This window comes from Clarias gariepinus, chromosome 9 (genome assembly GCF_024256425.1).
Source record: "Clarias gariepinus isolate MV-2021 ecotype Netherlands chromosome 9, CGAR_prim_01v2, whole genome shotgun sequence".
NCBI classification, from domain to species: Eukaryota; Metazoa; Chordata; class Actinopteri; order Siluriformes; family Clariidae; genus Clarias; species Clarias gariepinus.
Window position 1 is genome coordinate 5,102,709 of NC_071108.1, and position 24,792 is coordinate 5,127,500.

A 24,792-nucleotide genomic window follows, 5' to 3' on the forward strand; every position below is an offset into this window, starting at 1 on the left:
TGGTTTCTTCCTCTCATTCGTCTCCTCTTTTTCTACTACTGGTGCTTGTATTTTGAAAAAAGCCTTGATTTGATTTTTGGTGTTCAGAACATTCATGAATAATTCATCACAGTGGTTATATTATTACGATAGTTTTGTGGTGTGCCCAGTGAACACACTGCAAGTTTTATTGCTGCGTTTAATACGATTAAAAAAAATTGTACAAATGCAAACACGTTGATAGAAAATACAGAGAAAACAAGACTTGGAGACTTGAAAAATGGTGGAGTATTTACAGTATTTACTTACAATATGTACAGTCAGTTGATTGTTACAGAATTCGACACCCTGGCTCAAAGCAGACCAGCTGGTTCTTATATCTTCAAGGCGTTTATTGGCGTTTACAGTAAAATGGTTCATAACATCATAAACACTAACAGGCGGTATAATTAATGGCGGCACTAGCTGCCTGTAGCAACTACAGCAGAGTAAGTGTTCCACTGTTAAACCAAACATTTCCTTATAAGGTAAAAATGAAGAGGATTTCTTTTTTTCGTGCTGATTTTAATAGAGTTCTGCATCTATCGGTGGAAGGATGTGAGCGGGGAGAAATGAACACAGCTCTAATTAGATTGGGGTGATCAAACAGAATCAAGTATTTTCCACGAAGTCTCATTAAAGTTATAATCACTGATATTGGTTTTAAAGTTAGCTGTTTTTTAAACACCACAAGTATAGTTTGTTTCTTAATGTCCTTCTTTAAAGACTTTAAAATCTGTCCTAGTAGTGACGCATACTGTTTCTTCCCTAGATTTAGTATTTATTTATCTGTTTGGGTTTGTTTGTTCGTTTAAATAAGGTTGGACTGAGTTATGTCAGGTTGATTTATATGGGTTAGGTTAGGTTAGTGTGGGTTGTGGAGGTGATTGCACTAGGTTGGGATCAGGTACTTGGGTTGTGTTACAATTAGATTGGGTTAGGTTGGATTGGGTTGGGTTAAGGGTAGATTGGGTAGGGTAAATTTGGGTTGGGTTAAGGGTAGATTGGGTAGGGTAAATTTAGATGGGGTTACGGTAGATTGGGTAAAATTAAGTTAGGTTAGTGAAGATTGGGTTGTTAGATCAAATTTTGGGTTACGGTAAGTTGGATTGGGGTAGGTTATTCTGTGTTGAATTTGAGCTTGGTTTACATCGGATTGGGTTACTTTAAATTACTCACTCATTTCGTCTATACTGCTTTATCCAGTATTCAGGGTCGCGGGGACCTGGAGCCTATCCCAGGAGGCTTAGGGCAAGAGGCGCGGTACACCCTGGACAGAGTGCCAATTCATTGCAGGGCACACACACGGGTCATTTGGAAATTAGCCTAACCTATATGTCTTTGGACTGTGGGAGGAAACCCACCAAGCATGGGGAGAACATGCAAACTCCATGCACACAGAGCCGGTAATCGAACCCGGATCCTGGAGGTGCAAGGTGATAGTGCTAACCACTACACCACTGTGCCGCCTTACTTTAAATTAGACAGAGTATATTGGATTTGGGCAGGTTTGCCTAGGTAATGGGAGACTGAGTTAGGTCAAATTAGATTGGTTAAAGGAAAATTTGGTTAGTTTAGAATTGTAAAGGAAGATTGAGTTAGGTTAAGTTTTTTTTGGGTAAGGGAAGATTGGATTAGGTTAAGTTACCTTGAGAACAGGTAGATTGGATCGTTAGAGAAGATTACTTAGGGCAGATTTCTGTTGGATTGGGGTATATTGGGTTAGTTTAGATCGGTAAGGTAAGGTTGGGTTAGGTTAAATTTGCTTGAGGAAGGGGAGATTGGATGTGGGGTTGGGTTAGGGCAGATTGTGGTAGATTGGGGTTGTTGTATAAGATTGGGTTAGGTTAGTTTAGATTGGTTAAGGTAGATTAGGTACGGTTGTGTTTACGGTAGATTAACTATAATAGACTCCTTCAATCTTTCTTTTTTGTTTCATCGGTCATCTACTATAATGATTTTCTCTCTTTTACATCTTTTTATTTCTTCTTTCTCGTTTTTTTTTTTTTTTTTACTTTTCCTCTCTCTCACTTTCGTTAACCTTTCCCATACGTTTTTTTTTTCTCGCGTTCTCTCTCTCTTTTTTACTTCTATCTCCTCTATCATCTGTCCATCATCATCATCATCTCTCTCTCTCTCTCAGTCAGTCAGTCAGAGACATTCTCGCGCATCATTACCCCACTGATGATGTGATCGCACCACTGCTGTAACCTAATAAACGGCTCCACCGCAGGCCGCGTGGTGCCGCTGGAGTCGCGCGCGCCGCACTTTCCCGCGCCGTGCGCGCGATTCCCGCGGAACGCTCGGGCACTTGTTTCCTCCCTACATCCACCTCCACGTGTTGCATTGTGGGTGTTTTGCAGTCCTTGCTCCGCTGTGGCTCGGGGAAGTTTTTTTGGGTTTGTTTTTTTCTCCTCCCGCCGGCGTGTGCGGGGATCAGGGAGGCTGGACCGAACCGGGCTGCTGCGGTGAAGAACCAAAACCCGCAAACAAACTGCGGACACAAACAGCCTGTGGAGAAGTGCGGAAGGTAAGAGGAGATGATCTCTCAGCGCACACACACACACACACACACTGACAGTTTTAAGCCGAGCAGACAGCTGCACACAGAGGATCAGACTGATTAGAGCTGCTGTATGCAACTTCACTGGATTCTTCATTATTATCATTATTATAATAAAATGTTTTATGACATTGAGACTTTGTATGAAAGTGAGACAGGGAGAATATCTGGATTAGTTATCTGCTGGGTTTATACCATGATGATCCTGTAGGAACAGAGCTGACACTCCATCAGCTGCTCCTGGAGAGGGGTGTGTGTGTGGGGGGGGGTACAGCTCAGTGTGATTCTGTTCACATACTGATGAGTTCTTTAAAGAGTTTCATATGGAACGCCAATGGTGTCAGAAAACCTGAAGAAGTCACACACACACGTTGCGTTTCTGTTATTCCCAAGTTCAGGTGAGTCTTGCAGCGACGGCTGGTTGTTAAAATTCAAAATTGATTGTATGTATATGGATAGATAGAGCAGCACGGTGGTATAGTGGTTGGGGACGGGGTTCGATTCCCGCCTCGGGTCTGTGTGCGTGGAGTTTCCGCTTGGTACTCCCGTTTCCTCCCACAGTCCAAAGACATGCACATTAGACTAACTGGCGTTCCCAGATTGCCCATAGTGTGTAAATGAGCGTGTGAGTGTGTGTGTGTGTATGTTTGTGCCATGCAATGGACTGGTGTACCCCACCTTGTGCCACCTGGGATAGACTCCGGGGCTCAGGATAAGTGGTATAGATGTGTATATCCATCCATCTAGAATCCTCTGTAGTCCGAATAGGGACCGTGGAGGCCAATGGTGACCTATTTGTACAACTGTGGTAGGACCTCCGGTAGGAATAAATAAATAAATAAATACACACACTCTCTCTCTCTTCAACATGAAAATGATATGCCACATGACAGCACCAAGGATGGTAGTTCCTGACATTTTTAGAGGAACCACAATACTACGCATCGCTGGCATAATTCAATTTTTCAGTTTGAAAAAAGCGCATAGATAACAACTGTTGAAGTGTGTAAACATGGGAACACACTCACAGAGCTCATTCAGAGATAGATAGATAGTAAGCAACACTCTGGCCAGCTTTTATACTGCCTGGCCAAAAAAAAAAAACCTCACAGGATTGGGAATAAACAGCTGTATGCAGCACTCGTTAGTGAGACTAATCAGAAAAATAAGGTTTCAGTTTTCTAGGGGGATTAAAGATCGGAAATTTGGAAAAAGGTCATGTGGTCTGATGAGTTTGACCCTGAAATTGATCAGATTGATTCCAGAGTGATGGGCGTGTCAGAGGAAGGAGGGAAGCGCATGAAGCAATGCATCCATCATGCATAGTGGCGGCTGTACAAACCCGTGTGTGTCCGTGTTATGATCTGAGGTTGCTTCAGTTGCTCAGGTCTAAACTCAGCAACGTTATGTGGCAATAAAATGAAGTCAGCTGACGACCTGAATGTACTGAATGACCAGGTTATCACATATGAGTTTTTCTTCCCTGATGGAACAGGTAGACTCCAGGACTCAAATTGTGAAAGAGTGGTTCATTTTCACACATGATCAGGACACCAGAGTGTGTGCTGTAATCAAAGCTTTAAGGTGACCGAATGAAATCCTAGAGTGTGTGTGTGTGTGTAATACAATATTATGCAATTTGGGTGTTCAATGAACACCACATTATAAATATCAAACACACACGAGATGTAATATTGGATCCAGCTGCATACAAGTTGAAGCTTACTCTGTTACACAGTAAACCTGTATCATCTTTTTTTTCTATCTCAAGTCTATTGTAACCTTATGGAACCATGGATGTGCACGTGGTCAGACATGGCCCAAATGCACGTTATGCAGTGCAGACTATTTGCTGTTTATACAGTATGTGGGTTATTTGGTGTGTTTTTTTTTTTTGTTGCACAGATTCATGCAGGATATCAGTGACAGTCATGTAGCAGGTGATTACACCCTAATTTAACTGCCATTTGGGCTGGCATTAGGCAACACATCTTCAGCAGGGATTGAGAAGGCGTAGGTGCAATACAGAATATGAACGAGGTGGATTATTTACTTGTATCACCCTGAGGCTGATTTTAAATAATCATGTCAATTTTTATTTCACAAGCTTCTTCTTATTTACTGCCGATGATGTGATATACTGTAGATGAGACCGTGAAGTGGCATGAAAATGAAGCTTTATTTAAACAGTTTGACTGCAAATTGGGAAAAAAAGAACTTTTGCTCATTCTGGCCAATTATTTTATTCGGGCAAACAAAAAACTTAAAAGAAACGCTACATCGCCTTCATTAGGCAGCTTTGAACTTACATGTTCATGGCAAAACACAACTGTGAATGAAGGCATTTAATAGCCGACCGCGACACATCCACAAAGTGGAAGCAAAACTACCTTCTGAACAAAATGCGGCTGAGTAACATAAATGCATTCACTGGATTTTGGAGAATGTTGACGCCACAACAAGGAAGTTTGCAAGTCATAAACAAGTGAAGCGAAACTGTTAGTGGTGGAGGTTGTTTTTAATTGAAAAAGGGTTTCTCAGCACCTTGTTCCAATTTGGTGCCAGAGTATGCTTCACTACAAAACCACAACCATATTAAACCTCTAACATGATATTATTAATACTAAACCTTCAGTCCATATGTGAAAGGCGGGGTACACCCTGGACAGGACAGGGTCTGGACAGGGTGCCCATCCATTGCAGCGCACACACACACACACACATTACGGGCAATTTGGAAACGCCAGTTAACCTACCCTGCATGTCTTTGGACTGTGGGAGGAAACAGGAGTACCTGGAGGAAACCCAGCAAGCACGGGGAGAACATGCAAACGCCATGCACGCAGACCCAAGATGGGAATCGAACCCAGAACCTGAAGGTGTGAGGCCGCGCTCATCATGCTGCCTGTGACCAAAACAATTTTGACATAATATTTTGGCATTTGTGCTTTTTAACAACATATTTTCTAATTTTTTTGTGTCAACATGAATAAATAATAAAAAAAAATAATAATAACAACAATAATAATTATTGTATATTATTACTATATGTAATAATTATTATTATAAATGGATTTATTAAATTTTGCTGCCAAACACAGCAAATCAGATGAATAATAATCAATGTGGAATGGCAAAAAAACATGAGCAGTATTATGTTTTTTTCTTCTTTTTAAGAGAAAGAGATTTCATGCTTTCATGCACTTTAAATTTGACGGTAATTTTTTCCCCCTAATTAGACAGCGACTACATGTTCCTTTGACACATATCCATTTAAAACCTGATAAAAATGTTATTTTTTTAATGCTACTTCATAACGTCTTAAACGCTTTAATAAACCTGTTCATTTAATTCTTCTATGTTCTCTGAGGGTTAATAGAACAAACATTACATATCCTCATTTCGCAGCAGTGTTCCTGGTGGACCAGAGCAGATATGAGCTTGCACATTTCTAATTCAGAAGATTTTGTTTGTTTATTTATTTATTTTTGTACATTTGGTGAACCAGTGAAGATCAGAATTAAAAATGCTTGTTGATTTTTTTTTTTTTCTTCTTGCTGGTACGGCCGACAAGACGCGAGTTGCTTGGAAATACAGGTAGAGCATTTACTGAAACCACAGAAGCGTATCCGTGTCTGCGGCTCTTGCTGTAATTGGAAGATAGAGCATTGAAACGTCGCATTCACAGTGCCTCAGAAATGTTCTGTTTGTTGTGGGTATCTGTGTGTGAGAACATGTGTGTGTGGGTGGTACGTTACATGTTGCACATGGATAAAACACAACGGTAATGCTAGGTCGTAAGCGTGAACATTATAATAATGTTAAGTATTGATGTTAGAAAATAACTAATTGTGTGAGTTAATGCGAAAATAAATAAATAAACAAATAAACAAACAGTCCACTTTAGTTTTTTTTTAACCTATTGGCTTTTCATAGTGTAGATTTGCAGAAAACCTTTCGCTTTGGTTCATGTATGTTTTTTGTGGAAGTGATTAAACAGCATCAAAGCTTTATGGGTGATCTGGGGGGTATAAAGCTTTCGCTGAGTGACGTATTGGGTGCAGAAGAAATTTCTCGCTCCCTTCTGAGGAAGTGTAATTTCATATGTTTACTACTGTATACAAATTACGATGGAGGCCTTCTTTACAATTCAAACGCTAACTAAGATTTTTTTTTTAAAGAGCTTTTTGGCTTATCATTATCATCATGCACATACAAGATAAAAAAAAGAAATAAATTATAAGCTGTTAAACCGTGGTGTGGTGTGTGTTACGGATTTTAGTGACATTTTTAGTCATAAATCAAAAGAGTTGCAGAATCCTGACAAGTCATGGAGCAGCACGTGGTGGAATAACAGCGTCATGAGTGAGAACAGAAACAGGGAAGTGAAAAGTGTATTAAAATCCCAACTCCTTTTTTATCTTTAGATAAAAGCTTACGATCCTAAGATTAGCAGAAAACCGGATAGATGGTAATAATAGCATGTGCGGTGTAAGAATTGAAAAGTGGGGAGTGACAGGAATACCCAATCCGAACCAATAACCTGCCTCATGCTATGTTAAAGTTAGTGTTTCTTTCTGTAAAGTGTTCTGGAAGGAAAATGGTGTTTTTCAGTTTCTGAACGCGGTATGAATCAGTGTTTATTCTACAGCATTTGCATTCAGAGAACCTTTGCATAAACCAGAGCAGATTGCATATTTAACAGGTTATTTTACAAGGGAATTGTTTTAACGTTTCAATCTCTCTCTTGTAACAAGTGTTTGACAAATGAATGGTGTAACATATGAGGTTCTGTACATAAACTTGGGTGATGCAGCAGGAAAATGATCTAAAAGATGATCAAGTCCACCTCTAAATGGCTCAAAAAAGCAGAATTAAGGTTTTGGAGCGTCCTAGTCAAAGTCCAGATCTAAACCTGATCGAGATCCTGTTCGTACTCGAAAATCTCCCAATGTGGCTGAGTTACAACAAACAATTCTGCAAAGAAGAGTGGGCCAAAATTCCTCCAAAGCGACATGAAAAAGTCACTGCAAGTTATCATGAACACTTGTTATTAGGGAACAACTAGTTATTTGGTTTAGGGGGAAATTACTTTTTCACATAGGGCCATGTACTGTAGGTTTGGACAGCTTTTTCCCCTTAAAAAATGCACTTTAGTAAAATGCACTTTTAATCCACTGGTGTGCAAACGTCATTCGAAACAGGGGTGTTCTACATTGCTCTGCCAAAAAAATTAATAAAATCTCACACTGGAATATTTCTTTGGACTGCAATCTGCTTTGATTACAGACATGGCATTGTTGATAAGCTCACGCTACGTCACAACATTTATTTCAGTCCAGAGTCGCGTTTATTTTTCTCCAAGGTCTTGTATTGATCATGGGAGAGTCGCACCGCTGCATAAAGCCTTCTCCACATTTGCTTAGATTCTCAATAAGGGTTAAGGTCTGGGCTCGGTGGTGTCCCGTCCATGTGTGAAAATGAAGTCTCATTCTCCCTGAACCACTCTTTCACAATTTGAGCCCAATGAACGATTAGCTGCACTGATTAGTGGTTTTCTTAAGGATAAAGAGCTGTTCAAATCCAAATACTGTACCTTGAATTCTAATGATGTTGCTTTTTTTTTTTTTTTTTACAAATTGATTTCACTAAGCGTTTAAATCATCTCCCTTCAGTTTTTCCAATCACATTTATTTCTTTTATATAGTGGTTCATCGCTATCCTTCCAGGTTTTAATAATGCGATTTTGTAGATTTACAAATCTTAACCCCATTTTAGTAGCTTCAGCAATTTCCCTAGTTGTTTTCTTTGCTTTATGCAGGACCTGGTCTTCTACCATGGTAGTGAAAAAAAGTAAAAAGCTATTTACTGACTCAGTTAGGGTTAAATAACTTGTTGCCAGTTGAACCATATTAATCCTTCAGTAATTATCCAATGGAAGCCTCTGAACTATAGTATATACAGTGTGTAGAATATAGTGTTTACATTCCTACATGCCTAAACCTTATGCTGGTGGTTAGGCTGGTTTCTGCGACGAACTTAGCATGCCGCTTAAGTCCTGTGTCTTAGATGTGTACTGAAGAGTCAGAGCTGTCTCGCAGCTATTTGGCTCATTTTCGCCATCTCAGTGGTTGGTCCTCACCGTGATTCTGACAGCACCAGACCAGCAGAAATGCGATTCAGTTTCATATAAGCAGCAGTAATAGCACTTTCTGCATGTTTTGCGGGTTCACATGCGCGCTCATTAAGGAAGTGGTGTGTCAGGATGGATGATCTCCGTCACCTCTGGGTTGTGTTTCCGCTCCAGTCGTCTGCGGCGCTGATAAACCGATTTTCTCGCCTTTACATATTGTCATCAGTCCTTCTTTTTGAGTCAGGAAAATCAGTCTTTGGATGCAAACCATTAGCTTAATTTCCCCTTCCTGTTTCAGCTTTAGGCTCGTCGTTTTCTTACTAACAATCTCCTCTCCTCTTTCCCTCCCTCTCGTTCTCCATCATTACTCTTCCCTGTGCCTGTCTGTCTCTCTCTCCTCACTAGTTTGTGGATTAGTGGATTTCAACCGCCCTCATTAGTGCGTTTCTTCTTAATAATCCCTTCGCTTTGGCTCTCGTCCGCCGGCTCGCGAGACGGAACCTCCTGTATATTACACACATTAAACACATTGTTAATACCCATAATACTCGTTTGGAATTCTTGCGGAGATTTGAATTATTTAACATGTTTCCTCGTGTCCTGCCGAATTTATAACAACCGGCAGTGAGGCTTTTCTTTTCTTTCGAAAAACGATTTCTGTGCTGTTTCAACATTTATATCCGCAGTGACTTATGAGTCGAGTCGATTTCAGTGGAAGTGCCGAGGAGCCGACGGTGAAACGAGTGATGCAAGAACGAGCTTCCAACGAACTGGCAACAAACAAGTGAAATGCAGAGAAACTGAGAACCAGTAGTACACACGACTTAATCTCGACGAATGCTAATATTACACAAGCGCAATATTATGCAAGTGTTAGATGTGGCGCTAGATTGATTTGCTTAACCAGCAGGACATCACATAGGCTCGAACAGAAGAACAACCCGGCTTTTATACTCTTCATATACTTTATAACACCGAGCTATCAAGGCAATCTGAGCAAAATGAGAATCCCTACAAAAATAATAATATTAACCTAGCTAAATAATTCACATTATATGGACTTGGCTAGTTACCAAATGTATGTTTTTGTCAGCATTGCAGTGCTTTATTTAAAGGGATGGTTCACTCTTTTTTTGTTTTCCCAGTCTGTCTTATGAGGTACATAGAAGTACAATGCAATAGGTCTTGGTAAGCTGTGATACACAGTGTTTGTAACAGCCGATCTCCAACAATTAAAGTTACGCGCGAGTGTAACGTATACCTACGTCATACTGTAGCTCTTTTTTTCAAGGGGAAGAAAAGAGTTAAATTTGTACTATCCGAGAAAAAGATGTAACCAAGCGTGTAGACTGGAACACGGATGCATGAACAACAATGACTTTCCTGTACTGGTCAGTGGGGACGCCAGACTCGACTAGAACGATGAATTTGGATCAAATTATTTTCCGTTAAACTTGAACATTCCTCTGTGCAAACTATTTAGATGATTCAAAGATGTTCGAGAAACTGTTGAAAATTATCAACAAGCACCTGAGAATGCACAATCGCCAAAGATCAGCAACTGACAGGAGCATAATTAGGAGTTTATTACTTGTAATACATTATATGGGTGGACACTCTCTGGACAGCCCTCGTAAAATACACTATAACTTAGATTATGAAGGTACTATCGCGATGTAGCTCAGTAGGACCGCAGAAGCTTCATATGAGTCTTAGAAATGCATTTTTGCACGGAATGATTTTCACACTCCAGGTGACAAACTTCACGGACGCAATGCAGAGCAGAAAAACTTTTAACAAACAAGACCTACAGTAATGTACATTATTGTGTTTGCACCTCATTTTTGATTTAAGACGGACTTGAAAGAACCCAAACAACCCCTTTAAGTCTCCAGCTCTTTTTCAGTCATTCTTAATTAATTTCCTTATTAGCTTATCTCCACCACTTACCAGAGTTCTGCTTCGTTTCTTCTTCTTCTTGTTCTTTTTATCTTTTCCACTTTCAAAACAGGTAGGGCAGACATTCTCATCTCTTTGAAAACCATGACAATTCAAAACAGACTCCCACACGCTAGGAAGACTCAAAGCGCTTTGTCCGTCAGAGGTTCTGAGCAAAGTTCTGTGCAGTGAGATTTCCATAAACGTCCTGAAAACTCCTGGAGGCCCCAAGGAAAACTTCTTCCAACTTGGGAACACTGTACAAAACGCTCCCTCTGCTTGGGAATTCCTTCTCAGATAGTACTCCTCAGTCGAGTGACGTCAGGATAACATGGCTGCTCCTGGTATTAGCAGTTAGCAAATTAGCACTTCCCTACTTTTCAATGACTTATGCGTATGTGCTTCACATTAATCAACATATAGATATATTTTGTTGGTACACCACAACACTCATACTGCAGTTGTTTGTTTCGAAGAGACAAATCTGGACCAGTTTTTCCCCACACATGGAGTGAAAGGGTGGGGAAATATACATGGGTGGCTGTTCATATACATCACTAGCCCACCCAAGTATACGTCTTTGCCCACCCGTTTCCTAGAGATCGTTGCCATCCACAATAGATTAACTAACAGCAGACAGTTCCCTACCGCGTATGTTCCTGTTTATTCGGCTACCGCGAGAGCGGTGTACTGAAAGGCATTAAATACCATCTGCAGTAAACAGAATAAGAAGGGCGGACTGTATATGTTTTACAGAGAAACACAATCTCGCGTGGTGAACGGGGTCTTATTTAAAACCTTAAGACTCAACCGGCATGGATCCGTGCAGTAACACAGCACTGGTCAATGACCAATTTAAAAAAAAAAAACAGCTGCTTATACTGAAGTCTTACTGATGTGTAACGATGAGGGAGGCTTTAGATATTAAACTTTGCATTTGGGTTTTCTGCTATGTCATGTTGAACCAAAGTTATTATGTGTAACGTTACTGCTAGTGGAATATGGGAATGACGTAGCAAAAATATAGAGGTCATATTAGTATTATTGTTATTATTATTATTATTATTATTGTTATTATTGTTATTATTTTATTTTTTATTTATTTCACAGAAACAACCTTAAACAACGATAAAACCACATGACCTTATCTGTGCTACTTATTCGCCTATGTGACCCTTTGAAAACATGCGTCGCTCAATATTACACAATCCTGACCCCTAGCCATATGTATATTCAATGAGGTTTTAAGGGTTACATGCTCTGACAAACCCATAGGGCTGATGTCATAGTGCTGAGTTAGGGCCCAAGCACTATGACATCACCCCCATGTTGTCATAGTGTGTAAGGGCTCTCTTGTTCTTCTAAGGAGTTTTTCTTCCAGGTTACGTTTTTTTTTTGAAGTCTTAACATGCTGAAAAACCCATTAGAATTGGCAGACTGGTTGGAATCTGCTCCCATTAGAATGCCTCACATGAGATTTTGCTGCATAAATCATACACACTTGCATGTATGTAAACGAAACCTGGTACACGTTTAGAGCTCATTGAGCTAAACAGTTGTCGAAGTGCATGTCATGGGCTCAACTCAACAGGCAGTCAGTTATTTTGGGTTGTTTGTAAATTGCACCCAATGGTTTTTGATATACTCCTCCTAGGGGATTTATACGATTGGCACCAATCCAAGCCAATGTGATCTTAATACATTGAGGATGTAAAATTGTGGAGGGATTTTCGATATCTCAAATTGGTCAGCCGTGACAACGCCTTGAACTTATATGCCGAAAAAGGGGTAATAACTTTCTATGTGACATTTTTTGATAGACATCATATTCGGTGACTCCACATTGAGTGACATAATAGTGTGACACCTTTTTTCAGCATCTGAGGCTTTTTGGAGGTCTAAACATAAAATCCTCCCTTTTCTAAAATGATGTCATAATGGTAATGGGTATGTCCTCTTTTGTCTTTCTGGTGCGCCCGGGTGGCGATGCTGCAAGGTGCTTGGGCCCGGTCATTGTTGCTTGCAACTATGTTTTTATTGTTTTTTACTTGGTCTTACACATATGGGTAGATGGAGGGGAGGGCTAGTATAAATCCTCTCTATATAATTGCAAGTATATTTCAGATCTGTGGGAAACACGGTAGACCTTTTAAAGGTTATAGGTGTCTTTAAGCAACCATTTTGCACAACATGATCTTTGACGGAAGACAAAATTAAAATGTAAGTAAAATCATGTTCATGTTGATTTGATTATATATATTCAAGGCCGAACATACACTATAAGGGCCTGATTTTTCTTTCCTTTTTTTTTTTGACTGTTTGCCACAATACACTCATCTGACAGGTTATTCCCCTGTATATTATGGTCACCTGCCAATTCACACATACACATGTCCAAACAGGTACGTGAAATAAAGTTCCAACGGTGCATGTGATAACGTGTATTATTAGTACATTATGATCATCCTTAATGAGCCAGCACGAACACCGGACTCGCAGTAGTGCTGGAATCTCCCTAATGCCACGCTCCACAGTTAATTTACCGCGCAGACAGACAGACGAGCGCCCGCCTCTGTCTCCTCTCCCCCTTAAACCCCATGCAGGGGGCCAGAGGAAGGTGCGAAATCCTTTTGTTTGCACCATATTATCCCCGAAGACCTCATCTCCTCCCTTCTTCGCCTGCAGCGATGGCCGAGGCTCCCTGCCACGCTATTGTTCGCTCTAATCAATACCATACGAGGCTGTGAAAGTGTGAAGGGTTTTTTTTTTGGTTCCTCCTGTCGGTAATGCATCATTAGCTTATAATGCATGCTGATTGTGACCAATTACCTGTTATTACCAGTCACGCATTATCATGAAATTGGACTAACGTGTGCATGATGGGTTAGCGTAGCGTTCGTATTAGGTCTGCTAAAGTGTAGAGGTTTTAAACAATCGTTTAAATTTAGTCTTTCAGTCTGGTAATGATGCTCCTCAGTGTATGAATTACTTTAGTAGTTATGTTATTTTTAAAAAATGGGGAAAGGAAATGGATCTACAGCGACCATTGTGAAAAAATCCCTCGATTTATTTGCTCTTGATGGTTAACATAAAGAATTGAATTCCCCATTAATATTTAACCATGAATTAACTACAAGCAATGTAAGTAATTAACACGCACATGAATTGACAGTTTATGAAAGTAATATTAAAAATGAATGAATACTTATTGAATTCAGGTCTCTGAGTGTAAAAGTCTAAACCAACAATTCACCGAGAGCGACTATTTTTAGTCACGGATGGTATTAATATTAATTAATGCAGATGTTTCTGATGCAGTTTACGATACCAAAACTCGAGTGTCGAATGAAAATAACAAGCTGGAAATGTGATGAAACTCCACTCGAGCACTAGCTGTACTTGCTGATCTGACTGAACTCTGTGGGTGGGCGTTGCTCATTAAAAAGTCCTCTAATTAGTCCATTTGATTGACATTTCAATGTCCAAGACTTCAAGTCTGCTACGCTACACAGACAGAAATAAATACAAACGTCAAATCGGGATTGATTAAGCCTAGAAAAGATCATTTAATTAGGCCCTGATACTTTAAAAATAGGAGCCCCTTGGGATCAACACATCTGACCTAGGATTACCAAGACTATAACTGTGTAAGGTTACCAGGACTGGGTACTTTACATAAAAATCAGAATGATATGGTGAAAGAAATGTACATACAGACATTGCTAATGACGCATTTGTTTAAAAAAAAGTTGTACGTGCGTTTACAAAACCATCTGTTCACATTCACGACAACAAGACGTGCCCAAACAGGGACTTGAGATTTTTCAACTGGAAAACACTCACAGTGACAACATGACGGTGCACGTGGCTGGATTGTGAAGTCATTATGGCATTCATCATGGATGAACAACAGTACTTTGTTTACAACATCATCACTGACATCAGTATTTACTGATGTTAAATTACTGACAAAAAGCCATATTGACGAAGAATTTCTTAACTTCTTTCACTTTTTGGTAGAGCACTTTCTATCCGCCACTTTTAAAAAAATGTACCGAATTTAACCTGATTGAGCCATCTCTACCACTCGGTTGAGGTATATATGCTATGTTAACAAAATCCATCAGATGACACTGTGTCTTCAATTATTATGTCTTATAACTGCTGATAGTACTTTTATAAACCGTTATCCAGGATAAAGCGGTGTAGAAGATAAGTAAGTGAGTGTAAATAGTCTTAAAAAAGTGAGTATACTCCTCACATTTCAGCAAACAATTAATTACTTTATATCTTCTCCAGGGGCACTATTATAGAAATGAAAATTGAATCTACTTTGTGCAGCTTGTATAGCAGTCCTCTGACAGTAACTCAACATGCAGACTTTATTGTCTAAATAACTGGAAATGAAAAATGAGAACACCCTAAGTGAACATGTCACAACTGTCCAAAGTGTCAATATTTTATGTGAGCACCATCGTTATCTAGCACGGCCTTAATCCTCCGGGGCATGGGATTCACCAGAGCTGCACATGTTGTTGCTGGGATCCTCTTTCACTCCTCCATAATGATATCATGGAGCTGCTGGATGTTGGACACATGGCGCTTCGCCACCTCCCGCTTGAGGACGCCTCACAGGTGCTCAATAAGGTTCAGGTCTGGAGACATACTTGTCCATTGAAAAACACATGAAAATGATGAATAGGACATGTGACTTTGCATGGTTAAAGATGTACAGTGGGGGAAAAAGGGTTTAGTCAACCACCAATTGTGCATGTTCTCCCACTTAAAAAGATGAGAGAGGCCTGTAATTTTCATCATTTTCATCAAAAACACATTTTTGCCCCACTGTACAGTACAGCTGCTATTTTTACATTAATGGCTGTATGTTGAGTTATTTTCAGATGATAGTAAATCCATACTGTTATACAAGCTGCACATTGACTACTCTAAAATACAGTATATCCAAGTTTTATTTCTATACTATTGTCCTTTAAAAAGATGTACTAAAAGATTACATAAGTTAAAGATACAGTACAACAATGCTGTTGTCATATTTAAGCATGACCAGGGGTAATATATTATGCAGCATTTGGTATATATAGTGTATATACTCTGTGTGGTGTATATATTTACTGTATATATTTCAGCATGCTGTCTATGGCGGGAACAACTGCAATCAAGCGTTTGTGGTAACTGGCAATGTGTCTTTCACATCGCCGTAGAGGAATTTTGACCCGCTGTTCTTCGAAGAATTGTTCTGATTCAGCCTCATTGGAAAGTTTTCAAGCATGACCGACCAGTTTAAGGATTTCAATTAGTTATAAGTCCGGACTTTGACTAGGCCACCCCATAACCTTATTTATTTAAAAAAAATTTCCGCACAGTGGCTTAGTGTTTAGCACGGTCTCCTCGCACCTTTAGGTTCTGGTGTCAATTCCCGCATCTGGTCTGTGTGCCTGGAGTTTGCACGTTATCCTCTTGCTTGGTGGGTTTCCTCTGGGCTCTCCGGTTTCCTCCCACAGTCCAAAGACATACAAATTAGACTAATTGGCATTCCCAAATTGCCCGTAGTGTGTGAATGTGTGTGTGAATGTTGAGCGGAGGTCCTACCACGGTCGTACAAAATGGGAATAAATGCCACTGGCCTCCACAATCCCTAGTTAGACTACAGAGGTTCCCAGATGGATGGATGGATATCTGTATACAGTATACACACAGGAAACATTCTAAAAATTTAATCAGTAGAATTTAATAAAATCACATATTTTTGAAAAAAAAAAAACAGCTTATGTGGGAATTGTTCACTATAACAAATATGTCAGACTGTATTTTTTTTGTCTCAATGTTTTTTTTTTGTGAGTGCGTTTCTTAGTCATTGTGTAGTGCAGTATGCGTAACCAATTAGCCAAAAACAGCAATCAAAACTTGAGGTTACATCGGGACTGAGATCAAGCGGATGAGACAAAGAAGAGTTGCAAGAGAGGGCAGTTTTTATGTTCCGGGGAGCTGACAGATATTAACATGTGATCTTTTATGGTGCTGGCACAGGGCTGTGTGACGCAATTACTGCTTTCATTCACTCAGCAGAAGTAAATGCTTTATCCTGGTCGGGGTCACGGTGGTTTGAATGGCTAATGTGTTTATACAATGTTTTCACAAATAGAATCAAGTACATTAGTCAGAAAATATTGTGGAGTATAAGTGGAGGACGTAATTATTTACAGAGTCTACAGGTGAGATTAGGAGTGTTAGAAAGCCTTGGGGGGCAAGCGGGAATAAGAGGCAATAATAATGCCTTTCACATTTCTATTATGAGTGGCGTTAAATCACACTCGGAAATTCCTCCCTGTCACTAGGGGGCTCACACATCAAGGCCACTACTACCACTCATTCGGGAGGGCTGAAGACTATCACGTGTTACCGCCGAACCACGTGACGCCAGCTGATCGCATTTTTTTTCGAACTCACGCACCGTTGGGGTTGACATAACACACTCGGAGGACAGTGCTATCTGCTTCTTTTACTTGCGTAGCTTACACAGACACCCCTGATTGACTGTAGAGCTGGGATTGATGTGGTACCACCCCACTGAGAGAGCTCGGCCAATCGGCTCTCTCTAGACCTCCGGCTGCGAGAGGTTACAGCATCACCCGGGAATCGAACTCGTGATCTCTGGATGATAGGGGCAGCACTTAACCACTGCACCACTTAGAGGCAAAGCAGCTGACTTTTACAGAAGACCTTAAGCACAGTACGGTGATTAGACAGTAAAACAATTTCAAGGTGCAAATGTTTTAAAAAGAGGGTCATACGTCTGTGAATGATGATACTGTTGTTTCCGTGAACATTCAACGAGCGGAACTCCTGATTCTTGAAAATCGACAGAATACTTGTTGTAAGGGACGATGTACATTCCTGCTACGAAGAGACGTGCTACATCCCCTGTACAGTCTTGATCTCGATCCAAGCCACCTACACATTAAAGGAGTTCTTGGGGGGCCAGCGTTTCAGACATGAAGCAGGCTGCCTGACAAGTATGCTCCAACATACTTGGAAAACTTTCTACTTTGATGGTATCCATGCACTAGTGAAATGCTGGGATTAGTGAAGTGGTGTAGCAGGGGATTATATACTGTAAAGAAATAAAGCTATTTTTTACTCTAACTGTTATTCTGCACAATCAAACGCCCCGTGTAGTAACTACAGCCAGTAGGCAATCCTGTTTAAAAATTGGACTTGGTCCTAGTGAGTTGAGTGGTTTCATAGTGCCAAAAATTCCAGTACGGTGTTTAGACGCGGCCCACAGTTTGATGGTTTTAAGTGTAAAAGGCGTCACACCCATCACTCAGTCTTAGTCTCAGTGTCCAGTTACAGAAGGTTACACTAAAAACTTTAAGCAGTTAACATCGGCAATGCTTGTTCCTCAATCTGGATTACAACGGGATTTTCCGTCGAAGGGATGAGCCAAAACACTAGCTCATGTGCTCACACACACAAAACAACAACCCACCTACCAACCCCCACACATGTAGCCTACACACACTCACACATTTACCACACACACAAAGGAGACATCTGTCGGTGCATGGTAAATCACTGACATCTTGTGTTTAGGGTTATCAAACGATCATCAGGAGCATAGACATAGAGATAGTCTTTGTGAAATTGAATGAAAAGCGAGCCCTGATCATGATCGCTCCTGGCCGTTAGGTAGGTTGTCCTTTGGTACTGCTGTATTTGGTGATTGATTTTCCAGTGTGTTAGGTTAGTGCAATAACTACAACATCTTTGTATATGTGTTCCTGTTTAAAGAGGCTTTGAAATACTCTGGCTCGAACACACACACACACACACACACGGCTTGTTTATACAAACAGACAACTGGTCAGACCTGTAGCGCCCCGTCCTCACATCCTGTCCTTGTTTGCATGCTCTAGCATAGCCCAATGTTTTGCATGTCTGTATGAAGGCACTAACAAACTCACGCCGCTTCAGGAAGTAACAATCAGGAAATGTGGCTCCAAGTACACTTTTATGGTTAAATATAGATGTCTGTGTGTGTGTTATAAGTATATATATATATATATGTACCTGTACGTGTTTGTGTCTGTGTGTATGTGTGTGTGTGCATGTGTGTGTATTCAGGGAATGATGGAAAGCTCACGAGGGGGGGGATGGTAGTTCACACAGAGAACGCCAGGGGTCAAAAGGGTGAGGAGACGAAGGAGGGGTGAGGTATGGGCTGGATTTGTAACACTCGTTTGACTACACCTGCTCCAGGACAGGATTAGCCCAGCCTAGCTGTTTCAAGTGGGGGAAAAAAACGCAAGTGTCTGCACTTTCTTGTGTTTGTATACTGTCAGTTGGAAGATCTGTAGGGATATAACTGGCATCCGGGTGTTTGAGCTTTACTACAACGTGAAGAAAAATAAAAAAAGAGAGACACAGGAGAGAAAGAGACAGTGAGAGGTGGAGACAGATCTCCTCCTACCCTTGAGGAACTCATAGTGCACAGTCAGCTGTTTGTGGTTAATGAGTTCCTGGCGATTACTGTACCTCTGAATCACACACACTCCTCATAAACACTGTTTCTGCCTCGTTTATCGGTCCCAAGTTTAGTGTTTAAATAATTTCCAAACTCGAAAACTTGAGCTTTCGGAAAATTAAACAAAACCTCTCATACTGTGGCATAGTTTTTTGAATATATACACTAGTAGTACTCAGTAAAAAAAACATGTACACTCCACCGTCTATAAAGAAATCATTCTAAATAAATGAACATAAATAAATCCAACGAATGCACCGCTGTCTTCACTTCTTCATCAGAAGCGAATCTTCTTTCAGAGACCAAACAGATCCGATGGAGCGAGATCAGCTTATAGGGAGGATAAAGCGAAGTTGTGTGTGTGGGCAGAAGTGTACAGACGTGTATACCCATGGAAGATCAACACACCCTTGGACAGCGGTCCTCTGTGTTTAATTTGAAGTTTAGCTTTCTCTTCAAGCATAAGCATCTCACTGTAATGAGCACTGTTGATTGTTGAACCTTTTTCCTGATAATGTTCCAATACTGGCCCTTAAGAATCCCAGAAAACTGTAAGCATTGATGATTTTTCCAGATGATGGTTGACTTTCGAACTTTTTCCTGGGCGTGATTGAGGACTTTTCCCTTCCATACTCTGCCGCTTACTCTCAGACTCGTACGTGCACATAATTTTATCAAATACTCGTACAGCGTCTTATGTAATCACATTATGATAACAAATCAAATTATAACACTTATTAGCTTCTTCATCCATTTTTTCGTTTCTCTTTTCAACAAGTTACAGAGTCCAACACAACATACCAAATGAAAATAATCATCAGAACAGAAGCACTCCGTTGCTAGGTTACTCTTTTATCTTCGTGACAAATCATCATGTAATTTGCTAGCTAATCAGGTAATCTTTCTGTTATATTATTAGAATTCTCTTTTCCGGCTCTGAAGCACACCTCGAACATATAATTATTAACAAATGTACATAGCCACGTCGTCATAGTAATCATGTGACTACTAATGCTACAGAGCTACATGTCTTCTATGCTAGGTAGCTAACTAGCTGATCGAAGGTTAGCAGTGAATTTAATTGTTATGTTTTTTATAGAGCTAATGATTCTACTGAGGAATTAATTTACCAGAATATTTTAAGGAGTTTAGTTTTAACCTAGAAAAAAAAAAAAAAGTGGTCGTGGTCAGAAAAAAGCTGTTGCTAGTTTGGCTAGTATAGCTAGCTTATAACTAATGCTAAAAAAAAAAAAAGGATTTATCATTTGATGTGAAGGCAAGAGAACAGCTGTAACGATCCCAAAGTGTTGAAAAGACCAACATTTACCTCAGAAATGTTGAGATATTTTTATTTAAAGCTAAACTCGTGCAGTTATTGGAGTTAGCAATGATGACACGGCTATTTTCAATAGACTCAGCAGCCATCTTGGTGATTAGCAGTATACAGGACGATTTCTAAAAATCCCACAATGCACTGCGGTAGGTACAGTACAGTAGGTGAGAAAATGATGTAACCTAGAAGTGAGTTGCAGTTTATCGTGAACAGGGTCAAGGGTGCGATTTGATCCCAGAGCCTTTTATTCGTTTTAATGGTATGTACAATTATAGAGATTTTAGATGATTCTTACACATTAGTTAGGTGTAATCTTTAATATGGATTATGTTTACGGTTTAAAATGACATACTGTGTGTGTGTGTGTGTGTGTGTGTGTGTGTGATTACATTGCTGTCATGTCTCTAGATCAAACAAGGTGTGTATTCAGGATGATCAAAGCCACGTGTGATCACCAAGGGTGGTGCTGGTTTGAGGGGGAGGATACGTGTATATGTGTGTGTGTGTGTGTGTGTGTGTGTGTCAGGGCCCTCCAGCCCCTATGACGGTTCCCCGGGGAGTGTATGCTGTGGAGGGGGAAGCCACAGCAAACACAGATTAGGAGCCCCCCCTGCTCAGACATGGATCCTGACAAGTGCCTTGGCAGGGTCTGTCTGTCTGTGTGTGTGTGTGTGTGTGTGTGTGTGTGTGTGTGTGTGTGTGTGTGTGTTTTATGAAGTGCCCTTGATCACACTGTTCTTCCCTCCCTGTCACTTGTCAAATTGCACTCTGGACCAAAAGCAGCTCTTTTCCTCAATCTGCTGAAATGCGTACACACTCATTGAGGTTTTTTCCCCCATCATTACCTTTTCTCCCCCTCATCATGCCCTTACTTCCCATCATGCAGGTTGATTTTGCCTTCTGAAAGGCAGAAATCATTTTAAAAATGTTTTATTTCATTTAATTTTTTATTAGTAGTATTTTTTCACCACACGGGCATCAGCTCGCTTGCTCTTCTGCACAGACTCATCGCACCTCTTTGTCCGAGCGGGATGCCGTCCGTATGAGCTGAAGTGCACACTTCAAACGAGGGCCCTCGTTTTTCCCACCTATCCGGTCGTGACCTCGAGGGCGGTAACAATCGCTCAAATCCCTCCACCATCTGTGGATGAGAGATAGAGCGAGCTGTGGGATTTAGCCACTAATCATCTCCTGAGCATTTAGACGGGAAACGTGTGCTTAACCTCGCCTTTATATTTTAATAAATCCTTTGTGTTGCGGAGAGATAGACAAAGAGGGAGAGACACATACAGTACATACACAGTGAGAAAGATGGAGAAAAAGGCAGACAGGCAGAGAGAAATGGAAAATATAGATGGAAAGAGAGATGGAATAATGATGAAATGATAGACAATTTATCTATCTATCTTTACTTCTTAATTAACACATGGATCTCTCTCTCTCTCTCTCTCTCTCTCTTGCTCTGTGTGTATTCGTCACTGTCTTTGACTCTCTATCTCTCTATCTCCTAGGGTAGCATTCACCCCCTCAGGACAACTGAGAGGAGAGCGGCAGAGGAACAAATAGACAGACAGAAAGAGAGAGACAGAAAGCAATAGACAGACCAGACAAAAGTAAGTAAGACTTAGAGATAGACAGCAAAAAAAGAAAAAGACCTCCAGGTGATATGGAAAGACAGACAGATAGAGAGAGAGAGAAAGGGAGAGAGATGAAAAATAAATAAAAAGAGAGAAGGAAAGAATGATGAAATGCTAGACAATCTGTCTATCTATATTTCTTAATAAACGCATGTAGCATCTCTTCTTCTCTTGGTCTCATATCTCTGTCTTTCTCATTTTTTTTATTATTTTCTTCTATATCTCTCTATCTGTCTAATCTGTTTTAATAATATCCCTCATTCCCTTCTGCTTCTCTCTCTCTCTCTCTCTCTTGTAACTTTTCTCTCTCTTTTGTCTCTATCTTTCATTCTTTAATTCTCGACCATATTCTTTCTATATAGTCCCCCTTTTTTCTCTCTCTTTATCTGTCCATCTCTGTATAACATCATCCCTTTATCTGCCGCTCTTTCTTTTTCTAACTCAATTCTTCATCCCTTCATCTTCTCTCTTTTTTCTTTCTCTTTTTATCCGGTCAGTCTTTTCGTCTCTGTCCCTGCTCATTTCTCTCCATCATCCTCAGTTACTTCAAAATTTCTTCCTATCTGTCTCTCTCTCCGTCTTCAGCTGTTTATTTGTCCTTCAATCGCTCTTTTTCCGTTTGTCTGCCCTTCTTCCTTCACCAGCACTTGACCTTTCAGAGGGCGTGTCACTAAACTGTTGCATGCAGTGGCTTGACCATGGGCGTGGCACATCATGACACGATCATCCTCCATGCTGCGTTCTCTAATCTGATTGGCTGAATCCAGAGCGATTTTCACTCCTTATTTGCATCGAGTCTAAATTTGCAATTTTTACTTTTCTCCCGCTCGCAAACGGCTGAATGGCTGTTTGGCACGCTCTCGCTCCCACAATCCCCTGCACAGGATTTTCACCTGTCTCTGTAGAATAGAAGCGGGAAGAGGCATGAAAAACGCTTTGCTCCGCTGCAGTGTGAAGGAAGCTCTAAATCCTCCAGTCTTTCTATGCCTCTCTGTCTGTCCCTCCTGATAAGTATTCCCTCTCTCTCTTTCTCTCTCTGTTGGTCTTTCTTAATCTCCATCTTGACTAATGCTTGTATTTCTTTCCTTTCCTCTGCCTTTTTATCTCTCTATCTCTCCCTCGCTCTTTTCTTAGTCCTTTTTCATCCTCCTCAGTTCTCCAATTTGTCTCTTTATCTTTTTCACGATGCCATATATCTTTCTATCTCTCTGTTTTTTAAGCAGTCTTTCTTTCTGTATCCTTCATCAGTCTCCCTTAACGTAGTCTTCTCTTTCTCTCTCTCTCTCTCTCTCTCTAGTGTTTGAGCTCTCCGTGAGGAACGAGCTCGTCAGGATTAGACAAATTATTTTTTTTTAAAAACTTTTTTTTTTTTTTTTTAAGCCACTCCACTTGGGGTGCATGGCGGAGGATTGCGTCTCTGTCTTTGCTGCGAGCGAGCTGATTACGGCCATACTGCAGGCACACGCTGCGTTTTTCTCCACTCATTAAGTGAGCTAACTCGATTTAACGACTTGCCGAGGTGGGCACACGGCTCTGGTATTATGAGCCCGATATGAGAGAACAATTAGGCTAAATTTAGCCAAGAAGGGAGGAGAAGCTCGACAAAAGGCTCCTAAACTCAGGCCTTTCTTCAGGCTGTGTGTGTGTTTTGGGCAGGGTGGAGATGGTGGTGCGGGGGGAGGCTTGGGCACCTAGAGCTCCAAGGGGAAATAGCAGCTCCAGGCTATGTAGAGATGTTGGAGATTTGAAAACTCTCCTGTTACAGTCCCCACGTATTCAGTCCTCTCGCACTGCTGCTTTTTTATCTCCTCCTCTTCTCCTTTCTCTTCTCCTTCCAAATTGTGCTTTGTAGATGATTTTTGTACATTTATCACAAATGGATCCGCTCATTATGGATCTGGGATCTATCCAAAAAAAAAAAACACCCGAGATGGAACACATAGATGCACAGATTTACACCTAGGGGCAATTACTAGTCATTACTGCACCAAGCGTGTTTTTGGGGATTTGGGAGGAAACCAGAAACCTCAGAGATTCAGCCGATCGAGCTGGTGACCCTGGAGCTCTGAAGCATCACTTTTCATCATTTTTTATACATTTTTAGTTTCTAGTTAACAGAGCGGAAAGTAGTTTAAAATTTTTACCGGCACCATGTAGACAAAAGACAAGGAGAACAAACCCTGGGGGTGTTGCTAAGAGGTGAAAGGGTCTATCTGTCCTTCCGGCAAATCTTGCGATGGATCCTCCCCACCCTGCAGGTATATCCGCATTTCTGTGGCAGTCACTTTTTACGGGGTCGGGTTGCCAGCTCAACACCCGATTGTATCTGAGCACTTGGGGTAAAGGACCTCAAGATTCAAGTTTCAAACTTTATTAATCTCAGAGGGAAATTGCTCAAGGGTCCAACAGTGGCTTCAGGGTTTGAAGCAGGGACCGCCTGATCAAAGGTCCAGCACCTTAACCACCGAGCTACCCCTGGTGGAGGTTTCAGACAGTCCTGTAAATCTAATAAGTTTCTCTTCATATCTCCACTTATTCCTCTTTAGAATAGCCTCAGCTAAATAACTGTATTAGCATTGAATCCCAAATAGCGGAAAATGAAAAGCTAGTGCGCTATAGAGGCCG

At 40.7% G+C, this 24,792-nt stretch overlaps 1 protein-coding gene across 1 annotated transcript in view; it reads left to right on the top strand.

Annotated features, from left to right (window-relative positions):
• Positions 1 to 2,388: 2,388 nt before the first annotated feature.
• Positions 2,389 to 24,792, top strand: part of plxnb3 (plexin B3) — a 120,420-nt gene continuing 98,016 nt past the window's right edge. The window contains exon 1 of the mRNA XM_053503627.1: positions 2,389 to 2,548. The gene's annotated coding sequence lies outside the window, so the exon portion shown is untranslated. The remainder of the gene's footprint in view (positions 2,549 to 24,792) is intronic.